The 25,771-nt window shown below is 38.5% G+C and overlaps 1 protein-coding gene and 1 non-coding gene across 5 annotated transcripts in view; one reads left to right on the forward strand and one right to left on the reverse strand.

Moving 5' to 3' along the window:
- The window catches only part of TAFA2 (TAFA chemokine like family member 2), a 515,454-nt gene that overhangs the window by 108,672 nt on the left and 381,011 nt on the right, over window positions 1-25,771 (forward strand). The gene's annotated exons all lie outside the window — the stretch shown is intronic.
- LOC131484183 (small nucleolar RNA SNORA62/SNORA6 family) lies at window positions 2,720-2,867 on the reverse strand. Its single transcript, XR_009248086.1, has one exon. It is a non-coding gene; the product is annotated as a small nucleolar RNA SNORA62/SNORA6 family (small nucleolar RNA).

Raw genomic sequence — 25,771 nt, forward strand, 5'->3', positions numbered from 1 at the left:
AGGAATTTCAGCTTACAAAAATAATGGGCAGTTTTTAGAATTTGGCAATACTATTTTGTAGTGAAACATATATATTCCCATCTATATTAGCTGCTAGAGCTACCATGGCAAAATACCATATACTGGTTGCATAAACAATGGGAATAAATCTTTTCCCACAGTTCTGGAGGTCAGAAGTCCAAGATCAAGATGTTGGGAGGTTTGGTTTCGAAGCCTCTCTCCTTGGCTTGATGACCAACCTTCTTGCTATATCCTCATATGGTCTTCTTCTCTGGTCATAGGCATCTCTTTTTCTTATAAGGACACCTGTCATATTAGAGTAGGACCCCACCTTATCAGCCACAGTTAAACTTCATCACCACTTCAAAGAAGTTATCTCCAAATGTGGTTACCTTGCAAGGTATTGGAAGTCGGGATTTGAACATACAGATTTTGGGGGAACACAGCTCAACCCATAGCAACATCCTTTTCTTTTTTTTTTAATTTTTTTTACTTTTTCTTTTTAATTAATTTTTGAGACATGGAGAGACAGAGCATGAACAGGGGAGGGTCAGAGAGAGGGCGACACAGAATCTGAAACAGGCTCTAGGCTCCGAGCTGTCAGCACAGAGCCTGATTCGGGGCTCGAACTCACGGACCGAGAGATCATGACCTGAGCCGAAGTCGGCCGCTTAACCGACTGAGCCACCCAGGCGCCCCAGCAACATCCTTTTCTGTGACTGTGATTGTCCCAGAGACTGCCTGCTCTTTGCCAGACCCTGTTCTAGGCATTGGAGTACAACAATAAAGCTTATAACTTATGTCTCACAGTGGACATGAAAAAGCAGCAAGGACCCCAAATTAGAGGAAAAATTTTTATGATATTAAATTTGCAAATGCCATTATCCCCACATCCCTGTCATTTTTTACCAAGGGCTGTAGGCTCCCCCCTTAATTGTTTGGGAGAATTAGCCACTTCAATAAAGAAATCCCTGTCGCTACTGACTCTAGAGTCTAGAGCATGCCGTTTGTATTTGAGCACAGGATAACAGCTTAAAGAACACCAATAATTAGAAGCTTCTGTCACTGTGCAGTTGGTTGTGGACTCATATTTGGAAGACTGTGTTTTCTCTGCCGACAAGATCTTGCTTCATGCTTTAGATGTGTCATCTCTAAATGTGGTCATCTGGGGGGCGCCTGGGTGGCACAGTCGGTTAAGCGTCCGACTTCAGCCAGGTCACGATCTCGCGGTCTGTGGGTTCGAGCCCCGCGTCGGGCTCTGGGCTGATGGCTCGGAGCCTGGAGCCTGTTTCCGATTCTGTGTCTCCCTCTCTCTCTGCCCCTCCCCCGTTCATGCTCTGTCTCTCTCTGTCCCAAAAATAAATAAAAAATGTTGAAAAAAAATTTTAAATGTGGTCATCTGGGCCTCTTGCGCCCTAGTGTTAGTTGCTCTAGGGGATGGCTACCTATCTTTTTTGAGGTGCTCCTCAGTCCCTCAAAGAGAAATTTAGGGAAGTCACGTAGCACACATTTGAAGTCCCAAGAATAGGTTCCCGTTTTTTTAAAAGATGAACTTTAGTGGTATTGTGTCACATTCCAAAAACTGATACCTTATTGTGCTTGTTTGACAACACAGGTGGCTTTAAGGCAGGAAACATCATGTTGCAGAAATGGAGACAAATGACTTAGACAAGATAGGATTTTTTTTCTCAAAACCTAATAGGTGTCAGCAGTCTAGGGTTGGCAAGGTGGTCCTCAGCAGAGGGCCCCTGGGAGCAGTCTTCTCTCCCTATCCCTACCCTGCTACCCCCTGCCCCTGTCCCCAGAAAACCAAGGGAACAGTTTTCAGCATCACAGAAGCCTAGGTATAAATCCCATCCTTGGACAACACAATCAGTAAGGTTCATTCTGGGCTGCAAGTGCTTGGTTGAAATGGCCCAAGCCATTCAGCAAAATATTTAATGACTCCTTTGCCAAGAATAGGCAGAGTTGGGGCAGCATCTGTGAGGTCATAAAGAATCCTGGCTCTTCCCCTCGCTTCCCCCCACCCCAACTCTACTTTGGTCTTCTTCATCGCATCAATATTTCATCCTTGAGCTTGTCAATTTATGTTTAAAAAATGGTCCAGACATCATATCCTCACATCAGTGCCACAAACAAGGAGGCAGGAGAGGAGGGAGGGGGACCTTTTCTTTTTGTGTCTTTCTTTCCTCTTTTTTTTCTTTTTTTTTCCTTTTTCTTTTCAGAACAAAAGTTTCCTAGAAGTCCCTTAGAAAACTTCTTCTTGCAGCTTTAAAAAAAATCAGATTATTTTAACTAAAAACAAAAACCAAAAATAGTTCACCCATTTCTCCCATCTGCCACCCTCCACATCTGGCAGTCACCAATCTGTTCTCTGTATCTTTGAGCTTGTTTATAATGTTACGGTGAACAATGGGGTGCATATATCTTTTCAAGTTAGTGTTTTCATTTTCTTTGGATAAATATGCAGAAATGGGATTGCTAGATCATATGGTAGTCCTATTTTTAAGTAAAACATTTTATGGAAGTAGGGTTGACATACAGTGGTTTCTGAGTTTATGGTATACAACATAGTGATTTGACAATCCTGTATTTTACACAATGCTCACCATAAGTGTAGTTACCATCTGTCACCAAAGAATGTTATTAAAATATTTTTGACTGTATTTCCTATGCTGTACTTTGCAATTCCATGACTTAATTTATTCTAATTTTTTATGCTTGCAGCAAGAATTACTATCAAACTCCAGTCATTAAGCCGGGACCCTTGTGGTGTTAGCGAAAGATGTGCTCCTAATGTAGCCTACTCCCTACATTTGTGAGTTCATTGGCCAGCCAGGGCCTCAACTCCGAACTCTAATGACTTACTTATTTTATAACTGGAAGTTTATACCTCTTAATAGCTTCCGCCTATTTCGGCCCTTCCCTACCTGCTTCCCATCTGGCAACCACCACTTTCTGGTGGGTTTTTATTAGATTCCACATGTAAGTGAAATCATATGGTATTTGTCTTGTCTGACTTCTTTCACTTAGTCTAATACTCTGTAGGACCATCCATGTTGTCACAAATAATAAGATCCCATTCCTTTTTATGGCCGAGTAATATTTGTCTGTTTATACACCACATCTTTATTCATTCATCTATCGGTAGATTCTTAGGTTACTTCCATATCTTGGCTATCGTAAAGAATCCAATAAATAGAGGAGTGCATATATATTTCTGAATTAATGTTGCTTTTGCTTTTGGTATCAGACACACAAAAATCATTGCCAAGACCTATGTCAAGAAGTTTACCACCTGGGTTTTCTTCAGGGAGTTTTATGGTTTTTAGGTACTACATTCAAGTCTTTAATCTATTTTGATTTAATTTCTGTCTATGGTGTAGGTTAGTGGTCCACTTTCATTCTTGTGCAGGTTACTTTCCAGTTTTCCCATCACCATTTCTTGATGAGACTGTCTTTTCCCCATTTTATATTCTTGTCTCCTTTGTCATAAATTGACCATATATGAGTAGGTTTATTTCTGGGCTATGCATTCTGTTGCATTGATCTATGTGTCTGTATTTTATGCCAACACAATACTAAATAATGCTTTAATTACATAGCTTTGTAATATCATTTGAAATCAGGGATGTGATGCTTTCAGCTTTGTTCTTTCTTAAGAAAGAAATGGTCTTTTGTGGTTCCATACATATTTTAGGATTGTTTGTTATATTTCTTTGAAAAATTCCATTTGGGATACCCTCTAAGTATTGTGAAAGTCCGATCAATTATTTTTATTTTGTTTTCATACACAGAAAAAAGAACTCATATTTACTTTTACTTTAAAATGCGGTTGGATATTACTTTCCAAGATTAGCTAATATAGCCTTTCTCTCTCCATTCTATTTTTGTTATTCCTTTGACTTCCCTTTATTTGGGAGGTTAGACACAGAGGGATGCTGAGAGGAACGGAGCCAAATGATTTTAATGTTGAGGCATCTAGAAGTGAGGGGGCTACTGTGGCTGAGCATAAGGGAACACCGGGCAGTAACCTCCTTGGGCCAGTGACCAAGGACAAGGAAGGAAGCTGGATATCTGAGAAAATACCATTGCAGATCAATGGCATTTGAGGGTCAGATTCACCCCCTACTCTAGAATGTGGTACAGTTAAGCTTCCTCCTCAGGATGGAAATTGGATATAACCTTGGGAAACCAGGACTTTGGGGAGGGCAGGTGAGGGTGTAGATGAGGGGCTACATCTTTAAATTTACTGAGGTGTTTCTGTCACACTGTTACAGAAACATTAATATTAAAAAAGTTGTATTACTTGCCCACCTGAGTTTATGGTCTAGGATTTGGAGCTGACACTGTGTATTCTATATATTTTGGTTTTGTTACAATGGCCTCTGCTAACAAGGACTGAAGAAGATTGAGCTGCAGCGTGGCTTGATCCAAGGCTAGAGACTCATGAACTGTAAAAATCATACACAGCTCTTGTAATATGCTGTCATAAATTGAAAAAAAAATCAGTGCAATGTGAAATACTGATCTTCTGCAACAGCATAAAGATGATCTGTTATATAAACTTGGAAAATGGGGGCCTGGGGAGGGAGGCATACACAGTCTTGGTACAGTAAGAAGGTAACTCTTGTTAGTTTTTAGCTTGATGATGTCTAATCTGGATGAATTCATTACTTTCTCTTTTAGGCTTGAGATTAAAATAAAAATGGAAGCTAGCCAAATTATAGGTGAGGAATTACTCAAAAGGAGGTCAATATTCCAAAAAAAAATTTAAAAAGAAAGGAATTGATAGTTTTAAAAATTGACCTTGCCTAAATGACCAAAATCACACTGCACTTCAACTAATCCGTAATTATCAGCCCATGTTCAGTTGAGTGAGGCCCTTGAATTAGAATATGTCCCAAATAAGAACTATGACCAAAATTGTTAATAAAAATAAAATTCTTGGAGGAATCTTTTGGGACTGTTAGTGTTATGAATCATACCAATAAAACAACCCATATATTTACAACAGTGATAATTGATATAAATATACCCTGTAATATTAAGTAGTGGTTAAAATCCTGGACTTTAGATTCAAGTAGATTCTGATTCAAAGGCTGGCTCTATAACTTAGTATCTGTGTCAGCTTGGGCAATGCACTTTGCCTTTCTATAAAATGGGAATATAAGCTCAATTCCATAGTATTATTATCAATATTAAGTCTGAACACATATTTAATGGGCCTGGTAATGGTAATAATTTATACTGTTATTAAAAGTTTACTACTTGGAGGTTTAGCAGTCTGACCCAATATATTCTTTGTTGGTTTAACAACATATCTTTAATTAGTGAGACTTTATGAGTTTTGCATTATCTAAATAATTGTTATTCATTAGAAATGATACTTGACAAAAACTTCCATGTAGCTTTTCCTAATGTATGGCAAAAAAAAAAAAAGCTATGAAAAGATTATGAATGAAAAAATGATTTTTTTAGACAATATTCTTTATGGCTTAGGCAAAATTAAAACAAATTTTAATGGCCTCTGGTTGATAGTAATGATAATATTATTGTAATAAATACTACAGTAATTTATATTTTATTTAGTAGCATTTTTATTTCAGTCATCCAGGGGATTTTAACAAAATGAAACAGTGAGCTTGTGTATGCTAAATGAGGAAAGAAGGGGTTGTTGTTACGAATTTACACCAAGGAAAATATAAATGCAGAAGAGTTAAGATGTCCAGTAATATGATCCTAATGAACTAATTCTTCTTCCAGGCCTCCTGTTTCCATTTCCTCTGTGGATGCAAGCCTTGCTTAAGAAAATAATTGTAGTTCATTGAGTCAGAATCTTGAAAATGTTGAGGTCCCTAGACTGAAATTAAGAAAACATGGCTTTGAAGATTCTTCAGAAGTCACTACTTGATTTTCATTTTGGACACAGAATTTGGTTTGTCTGGAAAAATCACATGCAAACCAAACTTAGGACTCAGATGGCATTTATTTGATGTTCCCTTTTGCTGCTTGGAAGAAATTTGTTTTTCTTTTTTTCCTACTGCCTTTATGAGCTCTCATTGCTCCTCATTCTCAACATTTTTGTAAAGAAAATATTAGAGATATTTTTACACTTTTGCCCAAACTGCAGCATGACCTAAACTTTTGTTTTGCTTTTAATGTTATTAATAACTTTTATTAGCAGTGATGGATAGAGGGTGAATACGAAAGCAAAAATCAGTGCACGAGGAGCATTAAGAAAGCAGAATCCTCCTCGTTAGGGATTTTATCTTGATCTTTGTCAATGAGGGGAGCAGCAGAGGGTGTGATCCTGAGTTCGTAAAGGAAGGGTATCCTTTTTTGAGAGATTTCTCTCGGAGTCAAAAGGTAGAGGTGGTCTCTGAGAAATGGAATACACTGCAGTAAAAGGAAGCTTTTTCAAGCATCTCCATTGCTGCTGCTACTCCTGACAGTGAGGCTATTTTAACTTTTAATTTGCTGAAAGGCAAATAAGGCAGCTGTCTTCACAGTAGGAAGTTCGGGGTGAGTGTTGGAGAAACAGCGTCTCTTTTCATGTAAATTAAAGGAGAACAGACTAAAGAAAAGTTAGCTGTTGCTTTACAGAGTCTCTCTTGGCTAGCAGGCCAGGATGTCCTCTTTAGTGATTCTCTTAGGCTTCCTTTTAATTTGCCGAACACATCAGATCTGAGGGCAGATTTTAGATTTGACAGCACTGAGCATTCCTTCCTTTTTGCCCCTTTCTCCACCTTCCCGAACACCAAAAACCAGAAAACTTTTTGGATGATGTCTGATTTTAGGATTCTGCTTAGTGTTTTCGTTAAACCTTTATTCTTTTCTTTATGATATTCCTTTTTATTGAAGCATTTCTCTAGAGGAATTGAGGCACATGTAGCAAGAACTAAGATTGCACCCATTTTTCATCAAATAGGAGCTGTGTTAGCAACATCTTCAATGGTGCATGTGATCTAATGGCTGCAGCCTCTGGATGATTCCTTTTGATGTTGCCCTCTAAAGGTCTCATCAGAAAGCATTACTCTCTGCATTATCCCCTTCTAACTTCTGGTGGTTTTGTTTTATTTGGCTATTGATTGGTATTACACATCCCTCTTAATGCTAACATTAGATGATGCTGTATGAGAGCACTTAGTGGAAAATTACTACATAAAGGTAGAAAGTTCATTAAGTAGTTTGAACTACATGTCTGGGATACATCATATCAGCCAAATACCTGTTCTGACTATAGGACTGATTGGGAATTTTGCTAAGTTGATTCATTTACCTAATCTCTGCTATACTTTTTGTCATTTGTAGGGTAACATGCATTATTTAAAAGAATGCAAAGCTACCCTTTGTACTCAGTATAATACATTTTTAATGGCTAACGATTGTATAGATAATCTCATGCAGAGGGGCAAAAATGTTTCCCTTTGGTTATCATTATACATTTACTTCTGAACTAATTAAAAATGAAATCATCATCCTTGTCAGAAATGGACAGGAAGACAAAGGGTTATTAAGAGTCTGCTTTTCCCTTGGTGAAATATATTATCAATAATCATTGCAGTCCATAATGCATGTGGTTTGGCATGATGTATTAATTTGTGCTGATTTAATGGTCTAGAAAGCATTTTTGTTTTACCCATTTTGTTGATTTTCTCTTCTGGGGACTCGCAGTAATCACATATCTTCCGTAAATGAGTTTGCATTATGATTATCATACTGAACCTATATGGTGTAAGGTCAAATAAAAATTAAGAGGTTTAATTTTCCCTGTTGAAAATAAGGGAAGAGACTTGTTTTTTCCCTTTTTCCTAGAACACTTCCTTTAGCAAACTTGTAAGTACTGTTTCCTGCCTCTGAAAAGTATATAAATCCTTCTGAAAACCTTATGGACGTTTCCTCACCTCTATGACCCAGGAATATCTTCCTTAAGGACCCGGGAGCCATCCCTCTGCAATGTAAACATTAAGGAAAAAAGTGTTCCTCACTCCTGTTACATGTGGGAGGGTGGGAATCTCACTTTATTGGGAACCTTGCTGCAAAACTACCTCTGGTCATAAAGATAGGAGGAGTTTCTCCTCTTCTGGATAAAGCCAGTTATCTAACACACATGGTCACCTCAAACACCAGGTAAATTTAAGATGAATTATGTGTGACAAATGGTGCTATCGTGTCCTCTTACTTGAGGACTGGTTATTGTTTATCTTGAAAATATGTAGTGAATTGTATCTGCTTGGCTATATAAAACGGAGATCCCCTTCCATTCTTGCCATTTCTTAGTGGATTTCATGTGAAGCACATTACATTCTGGTTTAATATTAATTTAAAAGTAAAAGTGTTTTTTTTCCCTCTACTAACTTTGGGAGGAGGATTTCTGAGTTGAGGGAAGATTTAGCTTTAAATTCTGTTTCATCAAAAATGGTCATGGACTATCATAGAAAGTAACACTTTGATCAGCTCATGGCTTTAGTTGTGCTGTGTCTTTCCTTCTTTAATCAGATGTTCAATTCAGAGACAACCCTCTTGGCTGAAACCACTGTGGATTAATCAGTATTATGTAAAAAGAAAACAAGACTGTTCCATTTGCATTTTTTTTTTTGCAGAAGAACGGCATTCCAAATTCAACCCTGAGAGCTATTGTGAAGATAGAATTAGCTAAGTGGCACGTTTGTCACTTTTTCTTTTAATTATTACTTAATAAATTCTCGCAAAAAATCTATTTATAGGATAATGCTATTCTATTACAGTTACCACTATTCATTTTAAATATCACTTGCTTTCAATTATATTGTTAGTAGGATCCTGCAAAATGTTAAACTTGGCATTGCTAACTCAGAGGTGACTTGTGGCACCGGAATGATTTATGCCTGTGGATTGCAGAGATCTAAAAATAGGGCTTGATGTTACATTAATATGTAGTGCAATACACACAATAGGGTTAGAGGAGGATGGAGTTTCATCCCTAACTCTCAGTTTTCTTGTCTTTGTCTCTGTGTCTGAGCAGCACTGGAATAATTAGACATTGCTCATTTGTCATTTGTATCATTTCCTATCAGTGCATACCATCGTGCCCTGCCAGCTCCCAGGTGCTTCCGAGGAAGCACGTGGTCTGTAAATAGCCATTCTGCACATCTCTGGTCGCTGTCCTAATTTGAAAATCTCCTTCATAAATTGGACCGGACAATAACAGACCATTGCTGCTAGGTTCTGATGGGGTAAGTGTACAACTCTGACCTTAGCATGAGATCAGAAATGAAAGTGACCAGCTGGACATAAAACAAGTACCACAGATTCCAAGAAGGTATTTCTGTTAGCAAGGTGAATGTCAGCGGTTCTGGGCAAGCAGCATTTCTCAAGGAATGGCAAATATTTTGGTCAATGTCTCCCCTGGTTTGATGCCTCTGATTTCAGCTGTAATCGAGTGTGAGACGGCAGTGTTGACAGATGGTTGTCTTCAACCTTTCTGAGTAGGAACTCTGATCAGATGAGTGGAAGTCATGTAACAGAGTTTGCACATCTGTTGTCGACAGGACTAGAGGTTGCATGTGCATAAGGATGTGCTGTAGGCAGAGAAATCAAGGCTAGTACCATGCAGAATATATATATGAGCAGTGTAGGAATTGGGTACTTTTTCTTTCCTCATTGGATGAACTGGGGTGGACTGTTGATAGAAAGAGACAAGGAGATGGAGCAACCCTGCTCAAGACACCCTCAGAGACTTCTTTAATGACAAACTGTGAAGATTACACATGGGAGCTATAGGTCTGCCAAAATATCATGAGTTCTTACCTTAGTTTTTCTCTACCAGAATATATTTGATCTTTATCTTTAAGTTGAGGAGGCAGTTGGGTTCAGGGTATATTATTGTCCCATAATGAAGGAATTGCTTAGATTTTGGAGGTAGCTCTGGAGTTCTCTAAAGTCATGGTAATCGTAGAACTGATCTGATACTATTGTTTCATAGGTAGCTTAGCTCTTAGAGTTTACTGGAAACGATCTCAGGAATCATCACATCAGCAATTTTTGCATTCACGTAATAGCTTGCATGTTGCTGTGGTGTAACAATGTGGAACACGTTATACTAGTCACCAGCTGCCAATTTAAATACACACTTGGAAGAGTCATCTATTTTTCAGGGGTATTAACTTGATCTTAATAGATGTTGATGTTTAATTTAATTGTGACCTTTCAGTTATACTTTTTGAAGAAAAATGTCTCATGTTTTCACAACGCAAGCTGTTGAAAAGTCAAGATACTGTGGCAGATATTTTAAATGGACCCAGAAAAATATTTTAAAAACAACAGTAGTTTCTACCTGACTCTAGCATATTTTGTTTCAATCCAAGTAACAACCTAGTAAATCTTCCCTGATTACCCACTTTAAAGTCAGAGAAAATATAATCGAGGGGAGGACAAAGCACTTGTATAATGAGAGCCGGAAGAACATTTTTCTCTCACATGCTTACAGTTAGTGATACAGCAAGAAGAAACTTGATTCCAGCGGTCTTCTTCAGCTTCTTAACCAGGCAAACTCCTAGTTGTCCTTCACAAATCACTAGAAATGTTGCTTTGTATGTGTGTGAATTTTTTCTTAAGCTTCTGCGCTACCCATAGGCAGAGCTGATGACTCTCTTAGCACTTGGTTCAAGTTTTGTTAGCACTGCTGGGTGTTCTATCATTTATTTTTATATTTTCCTCCTTCACTTGCCTGTGCGTTCCTTGAGGACAAGGACTATTCCTTACTCATCTCAGTGTCTAATGCTAACCCTAGTGTTAGACCTAGAGTAGGCACTTAATAAATACATAGTGAAAAATGAAAAAAATGAATGGGCTCTTAATTAGACTTCAGAAATGGTTGATCCTCACTGTGTTGAAGTAGAACTCTCTATGTAGGGTGGTGATGGTGCCTGTCCTCTGATGGATTGTTCTTGTAGAAGTTGCACATGGGGTCCTTCAAACCATTAGCTGTAGATCTCCAGCTGTAGATCTCCCTTGGAAGTCACTTGCATTTTGCAGCACTTTGTCTTTCAGGATAAAAGATAGGTCTGGGTTTATAGAAGAACTAACTCAATCTAAGGAAATTTGATAACCAAATATTTCATGATGAATATGCATCTCCAGGTAAATGCAAAAACCTTCAAGTGTAAGTATAAATTTATGATAGGCATGATTATAGATCTGAAATAGGTCACTTCTCACCTTTGGAGTTTATTTAGAAGGCTGGTAATTTGGCATCAGCCACAGCACTGTATCAGCCAAGTCCATTAGTTAAGTATGTTTTGACTCCTACGGATCTCAGATGAGCAGGGTTATTGTCAAAGAACCTAGTCTGTGGCATGCTGGCTCCTCAAGCTGCCCTTAGGGAGCTCTTACAGTCCTCAGGGCTTTCCTGGATCTTGGTTTATTCTAGAGCACTGTTGAAAAACAGACTTTGATTCATAGCTATTGTTGGATAATCTGAAGCTAACCTAGGCCATTTCTACATTTTGAGTGTTTGGTGCGTGTGTATCTAAGTGTCTGCATCTATGAATATGGTCTTTGTCAGTTGGGGCCTCCATAACAAAATATCATAGACTGGCTGGCTTCAGCAGCATACATTTATTCCTCACAGCTCTGGGGCCTGGAAGGCTGAGATGGGGTTTCTAGCATGGTCTGGTTCTTAATAAGGATCCACCTTCTGGTGGTATCCTCTTATGGCAGAGAACAGAGAGAGAGCAACCTCTTTTGTTTCTTCTCATCAGGGTACTAAACCTATTTGTTAGGGCTCCACCTTCAGGTCCTAATAAGCTCCTAAAGGCCTCACCTTTGAATGCTATCACATTGGAGGTTAGGATTTCAACCTAGGAATTTTGGGGGGACATTGATATTTAGCACAATCGGCATGTCTTATCGCATCCCAGTTAATTAGTATCTGTAGGAAATTGTAAGATGCGGCTTGTCACAGTGATTAAGACCTCTTTTTCTGAAGTATTTCCATCATTTGTGTAACTTTCTAAACCTTATATTCCTTAGTTCCTATGATAGGGGAGTCAAAATAGCACTGACCTTTAGGCCACTCATGATTGGGTTCCATCCCTAAAGAGCATTATTCATATTATGATGTATATGACTGGCACCCCAAAGTTGAAAGAGCAGAATGTGTACAGCCACTACCAGAATACCTGTTTGGTTATGAGAATAAACAAGTCACTGCACATAGAATGCTTGGCATTCAGGATGTGCACAAGTGATAACCTTCATTGTTACCGGAAGGTTCACACTGTTCCCTTAAGAAGACTGGATAGGATGAGATATAGTATCGTTACAACAAACAATATTTTAAAGTGATGCTAATGGGCAAGTAAAGGATTAAATTGTCATCTCCATAAATCATTGCTAGAGTCTATATTTAGAAGTCAGATTGTTGGCGAGAAACGCCAGACCAAACTGTATAAATGTATAATTATATCGACATTTCATGTATCTGAAGGTGGTTTTCTATCTGCAGTCCTGCTTTCTGAAATGTCAGTTTTTTAGGATATAACTTTTACTCGAAGTAAGGAAATAAAGTGAGGTGGCCTCTGAAACAGTGATTTCAAAGAGCTTCCTACAAAGACACGGAATTGACTTTCTACGTTCTACCGGAATTTTAATGACTCTTAATAAACCTACAGTTCTTAAACAACCTGGTTGTTTACCCATCCACAGCGGACTGGAAGACCAAACTTGAAGGGCTGTGGGTGTGTGTGTAAAGCTACTATTATGAGGTGTTAGTGGGATACACAATGATGTAAGTGGAATAATCAAAAGTTTGACCTAGAGGGCTAATAAAGAAAACAAAACAAAATCTCCATATTGATGATTATCTCTGAGACATTAAGAAAATATGTTCCATTTTTTTTGTGCTAAAAGGGAAATTTACCTCTAAAATTCATTCCCATTTTATGATCATTTATTATCTAAAACATGGTCTAAATGAAAAAACTTTGGGTGTCTGGGTGGCTCAGTGGGTTAAGCGGCTAATTCTTGATTTTGGCTCAGGTCATGATCTCTCATGGTTTGTGAGTTCGGGCCCCATGTCAGGTTCTGTGCTGACTCATGAAGCCTGCTTCAGATTCTGTGTCTCCCTTTCTCTCTGCCCCTCCCCTGCTCATGCTCTTTCTCTCTCTCAAATAAAAACATTAATAAAAGTATGTTAAAAAAAAGAAAAACTTGGGTAGCTAAGAGAAGACAGTATGACACGGTAAAAACATAGGACTTGGTATTGGACTGGATTCATTCCACATTTGCCACTTATGCTTAAGTGTACTTAATACTGTGAGTTTCAGCTTGCTTTCTTCTGTATAAGGCAGAGATGATAGTTCCCACCATGCAGGGGTGCTGTGAGGCTCGGATGACATCGTATTTGTGATTGAAGTACAGCCAGCAAGGGCCTGGCATGTGCGGCTCAATATATTATTTGCCTCCTTCTTACCAATTTGGCAAAATTTACCTATTTTTTTTATGTTTTATTTTGAGAGATAGAGACAGACACAAAGTGGGGGGAGGGGAGGAGGCGGGGGAGAGAATCATAAGCAGGCTCCACACTCAGCACATGGGGTGCCATGCTGGGCTTGACCTCACCATCTTGAGATAATGGCCTGAGCTGAAATCAAGCTGATCTTGTAATCTTAAATGGCCTTGGCTGCTTAACTGACTGAGCCATCCAGTGCCCCCTAAAATTTATTTATCTAAAACACCCCATTCTCAATGAGGTTTCCCTACATTGCTTTTTCTCTGACTAGAAATTAAATTCATAATGCACATCTCTGACAATAACCGGTCATTGACTTTAGTAATTATAAACTTTGGTCTTGATACTGCAAAAAGCCTGCAGATGGGGAGTCTCTAGCAAAGTGGTAAGGTGGTCTGAATACTTTAAAACTATTTGTTTTGTAGTTTGGTGAGGTTTTGGGAATGTTATGACTCTCTAGTATGAAGAAGGAAAGATAAATTTTATTTGTTGCCAGTGCTACTGAAGTTAAGAAGACTGATAACGTTCTTGTGTTAAATGCACTTTTAATATAGTTTGGATAATGTTTCTGGGCTGTGTTACAATTCACTTTTTTTTTTCATTTACTCTTAGGTGGTTCTTGTCCTTATTATATATCTTATTGATTTGGAGGATGTTCTAGAGACTTACACTATTGATTAGGCAGAGTGTTTCTATATTTTGTGATTTACCAGTTTTTGTTCCTTGTATCATCATTACCAGTAGAATCAAATTGAAAAGACATACAGATCCTTTTCTCTCATAGAAGTTTTAGTCTTTTATGACATGTACTGGATGAAATAATTTTATGAGAGCTGCCTAATTCCTTTAAATTTATCTAAGATACACCATCTGCTTTGTAACCTCAAGTGATCTTGTGGTTTATTACATTTATTAAGCAAACATTTAATGTGTAAATATAATTTAATAAGATTCCCACAGCTTTCTAATTAGGCTTTAATTTCTGCCACTAGAATTAAATCCACTAAAATATACTTAGGTCTCTAAGTCCTAGTAATACTTCATAATATTAACTGATCAAATAGGAATTTGTATTTTGGGTCAATTTTAATATCTTTAAGTCTCTGTTGAATTCTGACATCAGACCACTACATGAAAGAGATGATTCTTAAGGTTTGGGGGATATTTTTTAAGCCAGGACTAACTCTGTTGCAAGTGACAGAGAACCCCAACTCAAACTTGCTTAAAAAGAATTGATTGGCTAAGTAGCTTCAATGAATATTGGGAGTAGATCTCAGACCCGGAGGAAGTGATGCAAGAAGTAGGACTTTAATGAGTAGAACCAGGGACTCAATGATGGCAGAAGTCTATCTCTATTTTTTACCCATGTGTCTATTTATTTACATATTTGTTCTGTTTCGAAAGGATTTTTCCATATGGCAGGACACAAGACCATTGCAGCCCAAGCTTAGCAATGCCAATGGAAAAACAACTTCATTCTCTTCTTATACATTTGTCAGTTTGGGGGAAGATTTCCATTGGCCAGGCTGATCAGATGGTGGTGATGGGAAGGTTTGCTAGGCACAGGTAGGTTAACCTCAGTCATTCACTCCTGAACCCTACTGCAAATCTGGTGAGTGTTAAAGACTTCTGCAGGAAAATTGCTAAGTACCAACGGCTCTAAGTGTTTGTAATTCTTTCAGGGAGCGGCTTCATGGTGTCTTAGAAGTTTGGACTTCAAATTAAGGCCCCTGTGATAAAATGTTAAGATAATTCAATTCATTGTTGAAATCAAATGTGAAATCAAATTTTTACTTCTTTAAAAAAATTTTTTTAAAATGTTTTTATTTATTTTTGAGACAAAGACAGAGCATGAGTGGGGGAGGGGCAGAGAGAGGTGGAGACACGGAATCTGAAGCAGGCTCCAGGCTCTGAGCTGTCAGCCCAGAGCCCAATGCGGGGCTCGAACTCATGGAGTATGAGATAGTGACCAGAGCTGAAATCGGATGCCCAACCGACTGAGCCACCCAGGCGCCCCATCGAATTTTTACTTCTAAAATACTAAATTCTTTTTATTAGAGAGAAAAGAGTGTATCTTTGATAGAATTCAAGGTAATATCTCCTTGTAATATGGGGAAATGTAAAGATTTTATTATTGGGGGATTGACTTCCCAAGCTTAAAACATCTTTAAGCTTTAACGACAAAGCAGCTTCCATGAAGAGTGAACACAGCTGAGAAGGGAAGGGCCAGAACTTTTCTCATGCTAGTTATTGGATTTACCACACAGAGGAAAAGAGGGATCTGGGCCTTTAATAACTCAAGCTTTTCCACGAAAATCAGAATAGGGTATAAGTGACTGGTGGAGAAGGAAGAAACTCACCTAATTGAAAGAGATGGAGTCCACCTGGATTATTGCAATGCCCTTGAAACCAGCCTCCTGTCTTCCACTCTTGCATCTTAGTTTTTTTTTTTTTTTTTAAGTTTTTAATGTTTTTAATGTTTATTTTTGAGAGAGAAAGGGGACAGAGTGTGAGCCGGCAAGGGGCAGAGAGAGAGAGGGAGGCACAGAATCTGAAGCAGGCTCCAGGTTCTGAGCTGTCAGCACAGAGCCTGACATGGGGCTCCAGCTCAGGAACTGTGAGATCATGACCTGAGCTAAAGTCGGAAGCTTAACCGACTGAGCCACCCAGGTGCCACACCTCCTCCACCCCATTTTTTTTTTTTTTTTTTTTTTTTTTTAATTATTACCACAGAACAGACGGAGCGATCATTCAACATGTAACCAAGCAGATTTGTGAGTACTGGCCATTGACCAATCCCTGTGGTAAAAATATTTAACATGATCTATAAGCTGTGGTCTGGCTCCGCCTCCTTTCCCCACGTGGTCATATGCCAGTTTCACCCCTTTGACTGGCGTTTCTATTCTGCACATGCGCCAAGCTCTTATGTTTCTTAGTCTTTCCCCACGTTGCGATTTATTCATTAAACGTCTTCACTTTTGCTTTTTTCCCCCGTAGCTCTCTCCTATTTGTCCTATAGACCTTGATTTAATTATTACTACTTCAGAAAGGCCTTCTGGAACCTAAGTATATTTGGACTTTGTGGTATTCCCTCAGTAGTATTGTATCGGTTTAAGTTGTGAGGATGGATTTGTTGGTTTAATGTCTATCTCCTTTTTACATTATAAGCCCTGTGCGGTCAGGTATCATGTCTGTTTTGTTCACTTGGTGCCCAACACAATGCTTGGGACGTAATTTTTAATGAATGCTTTTTAAATAATCAGCGAAGAAACGGGAAGAGAGTAGTGATGCTACCAAGCAGCTGCAGCAGCTGAGTGCAGAGCACAGAAGGAGCAATGGGGTGATAAACTATAGCAGATACTCCGATGGTGGAGCCAGAGAGAGATACACATGCAAAACGCACACTGAGCAGCATTGCCGCCTGGGGCGTGGGACTCTGTGATTGCAGGCACGTGTCCCTTGAGGACACGCATAGGCACGCGTGCCTCCTGCTCAACCGCCCCTGAGCGAATCGGTGTGACGCTGGGGAGGCCTGGCAATCAGGACCGCTTAGCAGCCTGGGGAAAGCTTTGCACACTGCCTGTGAATGACAAGCTAAGCCATTTCTGCTGTGTTTCAACACTCTCTCCGCTGGTAGACTTGGCTTTATTTGTAACACTGAGTTATCATTATCGAAATACTGTAAATTGCATTGTACACTTGGGAAGTATTTTCCTTAAAAATAATTTAAAGATCATTTACCTTCTTCTGGGAATACATACACAAAGGGGGACAGTTGTAGTTGGGATTATAATCCTTTGTACCAAATTTACTCTTTTTAAATGAACTTTATTCCCTGTTTTTTTAGAGGTAATATTTTACATTTTCTTTTCCATGAGTTGATCACATTGTGATGAGTTACATGTCTTTTTATCTTAGCTTTAACGAACCCCTCCCCCTCAAAACCCTTTTCCTTTGGGTTCAGGTATAGTTAAGCAGGCCTTCTTCACTTTCCCCTGTTTTCTCGATGATACTTGCATGATTTTGGTGTTTGTAATTTCAGTGATATGTGGATGCTTGACTTTTTAAGGAGCACATCTCAGTCTGAGCAACATCTTTGGCATCCAGATAGGAGTCCCTGGATCTATCTGTGATGTTGGGCTGTACCTAAAGGTACAAAGAACAGATAAGATCCCCAAAGAAGGGAATCCAAAGTCACACTCTGCTTTTTTTGATAATAGCTTCCACAACTTGTCATGGGATGCTGGTTTAATGGTGGTGGGGAATGATCATGTACAAAGGTATTAAGAAAGATATGGCAATGGCAGTACAGGGAGACATTTTCCTAATACCAGTCTTTGTAAAGTTTGCTCTTTGAACCAGATCTGTCAGGCTCTTTTTCTTGGGGCTTTGCATAACGTGTTCCTTCTCACCTTTTAGATGTCAGTTTTAACATCACATCCTTAGGCTTTCTGGGGTAGGCCAGTTTGCAAAGACTGGTTCAAGCTTGAGGATTTGCAAAAAAGAATTCTTGATCTTTGAGTACTGTTAGTGTTCTTGTATATTACTATGAATCGGAAAATAAACAGTGCAAGGGTACATGTGAGTTTAGCAACAAACACAATTGGAAGGAGGGAACAGATTCCTCAACCTCCTGTGTTTTTCAGAGGCACACCCAAAATTTAGTAGAATCAGCTGTGACGGATCCTACAGGGCAGAAGGGTTTTTTGCCTTTTAACCATTTTTAGGCTAGTGTGAGAGTTGGACATACCAACTTAGGGTGAGGTTCTGCCTTATTAAAAGAATTTCATTTGGGGGCGCCTGGGTGGCTCAGGTGGATAAGCGTCCCAGTTCGGCTCAGGTCATGATCTCACGGATCGGGGATTCAAGCCCCACATTGTGCTTTGTTCTGACAGCTCAGAGCCTGGATCCTGCTTCTGATTCTGTGTATCTCTCTCTCTCTCTCTCTCTGCCCCTCTCCTGCTCATACTCTTTCTCAAAAATAAATAAACATTAAAAAAAATTCATTTGAGCTGTGCCACTCACATGTGGATGCTAGGTCCGTAATTTCTTGCTGTGCCATGACATTTGATTTACTGCTGTGATATTTGGCCTTAAAGGGCCTGACCCTGGTCTTCTAGACCTTTCCTAGCCGTTCCTTTATTCTCTACCACAGTGCCATGTTTATTTCCCTCATAAGTCAAATAGCATTTAATTTGTTTGCCTGTTTCATGACCATCTACCCCTCAAGATGTGAGCTCCAGCAGGCTGGCAATTGTAATTCCATCTCTCAGGTGCAGTCCCGTGCCTAACCCAGTGCCCGATACCTAAATACCTTGTATTTCTTCCTCTCGTAGAATCATGCATATGATACTCTTGTGGTTGTAGGTATGATTAGGTAAGAATGTTTTCTACATGTGTGCAAGCCACACACTTTCAGTATGCCCCTGAGATACCTTAGCAAAATCTGGCCTACAAGGTCTGGGGCCTGGGATCCGGGGGTAGGTAGGCATGTATAGATGGTACTTTTAAAAGCATCCACAGCATTTGGAAACCTGGGCAATTGAGAAAAACCTGTCAATGGCTGGTTTTTTTTTTAATTGTTATTTCTCCTCATTCCTGCAAATTTTAATACCTTTGAAACACATGTTCTTCTAATTTGTTGTAGTAATTTGGCCAATATTCTAAGCAATTATATCACCGTAGTTCAGAGAACAGGATCTAGATTGAATTGTCTGTGTTCCTGTCCTGGCTCTACCTCTTTTGATCTGTGTAATTTTTAGTGTTTTTTTTTTTTTTTTTTAACTTTTATCTTAATTCAAGTTAGTTAGCATATGGTGTTATATTAGTTTCAGGGGTGTGGTATAGTCATTCAGCACTTCCATACATCACCCTGTGCTCATCACAAGTGCACTCCTTCATCCCCATCACCTGTTTTACCCATCCCCTCACCCCCACCCACCTCCTTCTGGTAACTATCGGTTCTCTATAATTAAGAGGCTCTTTCTTGATTTGGTGCTCTCTCTTATTTTTTCCTCCTTGCTCATTTGTTTCTTAAATTCCACTTATGAATAAATTCATATGGTATTTGTCATTCTCTGATGTATTTCACTTAGCATTATACACTCTAGATCCAACCATGTCATTGCAAATGGCAAGATTTCATTATTTTTTCTGGCTGAGTGATATTCCATTGCATGTATATACCACATCTTCTTTATGCAATCATCAGTCGATGCATGCTTGGGCTGCTTCTGTATCTTGGCTATTGTAAATAATGCTGCAATAAACACAAGTATGCATGGTTTCTAAATCTCTATACTTTGAGTTTCTTCATTTTAAAAATGAAGCTAACCAGAGGATGTATTTTACAGTAGTCTTGTAAAGATGAAATTTTTTTATTAAAAATTTTTTTAATGTTTATTTTTGGGAGAGGAAGAGAAACAGAGCATGAACGGGGGAGGGGCAGAGAGAGGGAGACACAGAATCTGAAGCAGGCTCCAGGCTCTGAGCTATCAGCACAGAGCCTGACATGGGACTTGAACTCATAAACCACGAGATCATGACCTGAATTGAAGTTGGTTGCTTAACTGACTGAGCCACCCAGGCCCCAAGATGCAATTTTTTAATAGGTTCAATGTGTTCAGAGCAGTCTCCAGAAGAGAGTAAACATTCAGTGTTCGCCAAAATAAATTGATAAATCAGGGTTAAAATTCAAGTTTAAATTTGTTCTCTTTCTTTCCTATGTTATGTAGCCATTTGAAATTTTGAAAGGTAAACTAATTTCTTTCTAAAATTCTTTTGTGGTAATGCCAGTCATGGATATTTTTCAAGTTGGGAGACATAACCCTGAGAAATATGGGGACAGTTGTCACCTAGGTGCCTAAATTTACAAATACCCATAGCAAGGAATTTTTAAAACACAAAAGTTCCTGAATGTATAATAAACATGATTGATATCTTTGAAAATATTTTCCCCTGGAGGCTGCACACATTTCAACCCTGCTGCAATTACTCAATACATGTTAAAAGGACATCTGCCTTTTTATTTTGTAGTTAAATCTTGTTTTGAGTATTGCTTAATTTTATCATTCACCTGATTTATTGGACTTGACACAAAATGGTTTTGGTTCTTTAATCCACCCTCAGTGAATGAACACGTGTGGCTCTCTGAGGATAATCAAGAGTGCAATTTGTGCTTTGGGAATGTTTTCGAAGGTGGAGTTCTCAAAACATCGTGAACATATGGCACCATCATTGGAATCTGGTGTTGCCTTATAAGGTTACCACTTTGAGAACAACATGTATTTGGATGTAGAAGTTCTAGCTGTTATTAGTTTTATAGCTAAAATTTGAACTCCCCGGAGGGTCTTTTTGATTCTTTGCTTTCAAGGTAAATAACAACTTTCAAGCCAAAATTCATTTGAATGTGTGAATTCTATTAGTTAAAAAAAAAAAAAAAAGAAAACAACAAAACTCTAGCAATGTCAATTTGCGATCCTTTTTTGTCATGGCTGCATTTTATCATTAAATATTTGTCATTCTAATTACACATATTTGAAATCTTCACTTCCATCATTAATACTACCTTGATAAATCCATAACATATACACGGGAGTGGTTTATATTCGAAACATATAAGTGCATTCTCTCATTGCTTTCCATCACAACACATTCTTGAAAATGGTTCTATAAAGGAGATAATGTCTTCCCAAAGGAACTACTGTTGGAGATTGTGTTCCTAACAAATGACAAAAAAATCAAATAAATCAGAGATGTAGCAATAATGTATTAAAAATGCAAAATTATAACAGTCAAGCCCTTTATAATAGTTTAAAATACTAAAGTAGTATACTAAGTCATATAAAATATCCATAAATATACTGAACATATTGATTATAAAGAAGATATGAATGGACTATAAAGTTTCCGTATTGCAAAGAAAATATTGATGTATAAATCTGACTGAAAACTGACCGATAGTAAATGGTTATTATTCATTTAATTATAATGGTTTTAAAAATTGTATGGGATTTGGAGAGAGATGATTTACAGGACTGATGTCTCTGAAACTGTCTAAAGAAATGTAGGGGCGCCTGGGGGGCTCAGTCGGTTGAGCATCCGACTTCGGCTCAGGTCATGATCTCGCAGTTGTGAGTTTGAGCCCCGTGTCAGGCTCTGTGCTGACAGCTCAGAGCCTGGAGCCTGCTTCGGATTCTGTGTCTCCCTCTCTCTGCCCCTTTCCCGCTCATGCTTTGTCTCCCTGTGTCTCTCAGAAAATGAATAAATGTTAAAAAAAAATTGAAAAAAATGTAAACATTGTGCCTTTTCTCTCTTAATAGAATATTCCCACAAACAGGCAGATGTGGCAAAAAATAAAAAAAGATACCTTTGTCCTTGGAGACATGTCTTAACCTACTTTTTAGTAGGTTTTCAATACATTTGTTAATGAGATTGATTCATTCAAGTGACATATGTGGGACATGTACAGTGTTACAGGCACTGTTCTAGATATTGGGCTACCTAGATGTAGGGGAGCAGGAATCAGTAAAAGAGGCTGAGAAGGAGTAGAAAGGAAAACCAGGTGAGTGTGATGTTCTGCAAGTTAAGTGAGGAAGATATTTCAAGGAAACTGGGCTACTTATTTGTGCCAACTAGTATGAGAATGAAAAATACTTAATAGCAACTCTTCAAAAAGCGATTTGGAATCTCTTTCCTAGAGCCAGGTACGAGGTGGTTTTGGAACAGTATTATGACTGAACTTACACTTTGTCCTCAATTTGACAAATATTTGAATGAATATATAGGGACTGGGATCACCTAGTTGTGGCTGTTAATTTGGGACCTTCAAATGATTTCTTTGGAAATCTGAGTAATTAGACAAGATGGCAAATAGCTGTATGAGATCTGAATTACCTGCTCAGAGTACCAGTTGATCTGTCACTTAGTTATACATGGGTGCTTGGTGATCCTCCTCTTCTTCACCCGCCAGTGATCGGAAGGTTGTAAAGTACAGGGCATAAAAGGCAAGGCCAGTATCTAGAGAGACATTACATAATGGATGTCTATGTGTTTATGTAAGTATATACATTATGTTTAAGAGGGAGACAAATACTTAATATATATCTATTATATGCTAAGCATGTGCCGAGCTCTGTAATGTTGTTTAATGTCATACGGGCATTCACTGCCTTGAATTAAAATGAGAAATATAAATATAAATGCTGTAGTTGCTTACAGAACAAATGTGAACTGGAATAGTCATGGAAAAGTTGGATAAAAATGTGGTGTTTGCACTAGGACTTCCAGCCATGTCTTTGTCTTGGCACCTGAGATAAGAAAAGGATGTATCTACACCTAGCAAGATGTTTGGCACGTAATAAGTAGTTAACAATATCTGTTTGGTTACTTTTGCTATATTACATGTGTGAATATTCAAATCTTTTGTTCAGATTTCCTGAAAGTGGCAAAGCAATAGATAATAGGCATAAATAACTGTATGTATGTAGGAAAAGAATCCAGCTTTGCCAGCTTTATCAAATCTAAATTACTGAAAATCTAGTGTAGGCCCAAATTGGCTATCCTCTAAAGATTTATGAACTGTCCTAACAAAAGTGGCAGATTTCTGGAAGTGACCGAACAACCAAAGAAGAGATAGATTTGCTTATTTGTCTTGATCTAACTGGGAATATTTTCCCTGGAATGTGAAGGTTGCAATTGGGATTATCTATTCTTTAGAAAAAATATTTGTCATGTTCAACAGGGAAGAAAAGGGCATAACTAAATGTGGAAAAGAGAGAAGAGACTAGCTTTTCAGTTGACCTTGAGGTTCCGGCACTAGGATTGATAGTGACTCTATTTCAGCCTTCAATTATTACTCAATTGCCAAAGGAAAACTTCTTATTCACAGTCTTGAGGCAAGCCCTTTCTCTTTCTAAATCAGCAGCTTGCTTAAAGTAATGCCAACTGTTTTGTTTAGAAACCTCGCTGTTCTTCAGACTGTAAAAGCATGCTTCTATTTTCCAAAGTAGAAACGTATTTTATTTGATTTTGCAGTATAATTTTGATAGCTTTGTGGTAAAGTTGGAAAATTTTCCTGTTAGATAATGGATGTGTAAATGACTGCCAGGAGATTTTGTTCAGGGTCCAATTTCCTGTAGCTCCTCACTTATTTGTAGAAAAAGCTTTCAATTCAGTCCATTAATTGAAATTCTTGAATAAATTCCCCAAGAGTTTGACTCTACTGGACTAGAGGTTAGAGACTAGTTTGCAATCATGTGGAAATTTTATCCACTGAAAAGTCAGGATCTGAATGTGAAAGGAAACCAAAGGGGGAGACTCTAACGTTAAGTAAAATGGGGAGTCGCTCCCAGAGCCTGAAGGTAACTGTGTGTGGAACACAATATCCAGGCAGTCTTGAGAGGATTGCTAATATTTAGGTAGCACATAACTCATAAAGGATAATATCCAAATGATAACCAGCTTAATTCACAGTGCAGGATACAATGATGTGTGAGGTTTGATGGATCTATAGTGTGATTAAAGAACTCTGTTGGGGGATAAAGCAAATGGCAAGTGGCAGGACGAAGGATGCTTGCATAGGTGAAAGCCTAATCAGGTATGTTACCTGTAGCCATTGATCTTCAAAACCTCATAAAACATGGACTTCATCTTCAGTTCCCATGACTCATCAGCAGTTATTTGTTTCAGCACTGTGGTTTTTCAAAGATCATTCAGCTGTTTCTGCGGGCCACATATATCTAAAAGCTTGGGGCAGGTCAACAGGAATATAGAATAGATTCAATTGGCCTCAAGGGATTGGTACTCCCCCCCCCCCCCCCCCCCCCCCGCAATGTTACAGCTCAATATAGACTCTGGTTAAGTCCTGCTGCTTTTCATATCCTGTTTGGCTCACCCTAAAACTATCAATTGACAAAACCAATGACTGAAATTAAAAACTCATCACTTAAGACCTTGGGCACTGCTAGGGTTCTTTCATTTAGGGTAATACTGGAAATCATAGTATGTAGATGGTTCACAAAACTGAGGCTTAAAATAGCCTGGAAATGATGGGTAGCAGGTGAAGTGTGGTGGTTCCCTTTGAAACAAAACTAATCTTTGCATTTGCTGCTTGACTCTGATCACATTCACTGATAGTCCCCAGTCAATTTCATCTACCGTATGATTTCACTCATATGTAGAATTTAAGAAACAAAACAGATGAACATATGGGAGAGGGGGGAAAAAGGGACAGAGAAGCAAACCATGAGAGACTTTTAAGAGTAGAGAATAAAGTGACGGTTGATGGAGGGAGGTGGGTGATGGATGGGCTAGATGGGTGATGGGTATTAAGGAGGGCACTTGTGATGAGCACCAGGTCACTGGGTGTTGTATATATGTGGTGAGTCACTGAATTGTTCTCCTGACACCAATATCACACTGTAGGCTAACTAGAATTTAAATAAAAATTTGAAAAAAAATGACACCATTAGAAATATGTGAGTAAATCTTAATATCACAGCAAGGTTGTAAAAACATGAGAATAAATATGTGTGCAAAAAAAGTATATTGGTTTATTTTGTCATAAGAGGTTTTAATGTTAACTAACTGGACTTCAAATATTCATAAAAGAGAATAGTGCTAGTATAGCTTTGGTGTTAATTTGTTTTACCATTATCTCAGAGTTGGTTTGAAATCCTATTTTGTCCTTGAGGAAATCTGTTGACCTTGAGAATTAAGAAGAAAACTTTAGAGCATTTTTTGTTGTTGTTGCTACTACTTCTCTTTTGGATAAAGGGAAAGAAAGAATACTGTTTCATGAGGTTTGGTGTGTGTGTGTTTGTGTGTGTGTGTGTGAGAGAGAGAGAGAGAGAGATAAAGACACAGACATATAGATAGCAGGTGTTTTTTCAGTGTACATCAATCTAGATTTTTCTCTCAGAATGCGAAATCATAATAAATCTGACACCTGTTGTGAGTACCTCAGGAACTGACAACTTCAATATACGAACATATTTCTTAACTTGAATTTTACATAGTGCTATCTCCATCACTTGTAATTACTTAGATGCAAGGTATTCCTATGCCTTTGTCTTCCTAAGGAAGCATCTTCCATAGCCTTTCTCACTTTTAATGTGTTTTCTAGCTCATCGCCAGTGCCATTTTCTGGCGAGCAAGCAGTGTCTCTGTAGGGCTCCTTTCCCAGAGATGATCCTTGAGAGTCTTTCCTTCTACTCAGTTAGTGCTACAGACCCATTGTTGTTCCCAGCTCAAGAATAAAGCTTATCCTACCATAGT

The sequence above is a fragment of the Neofelis nebulosa genome, chromosome 8 (genome assembly GCF_028018385.1).
Source record: "Neofelis nebulosa isolate mNeoNeb1 chromosome 8, mNeoNeb1.pri, whole genome shotgun sequence".
NCBI lineage: Eukaryota > Metazoa > Chordata > Mammalia > Carnivora > Felidae > Neofelis > Neofelis nebulosa.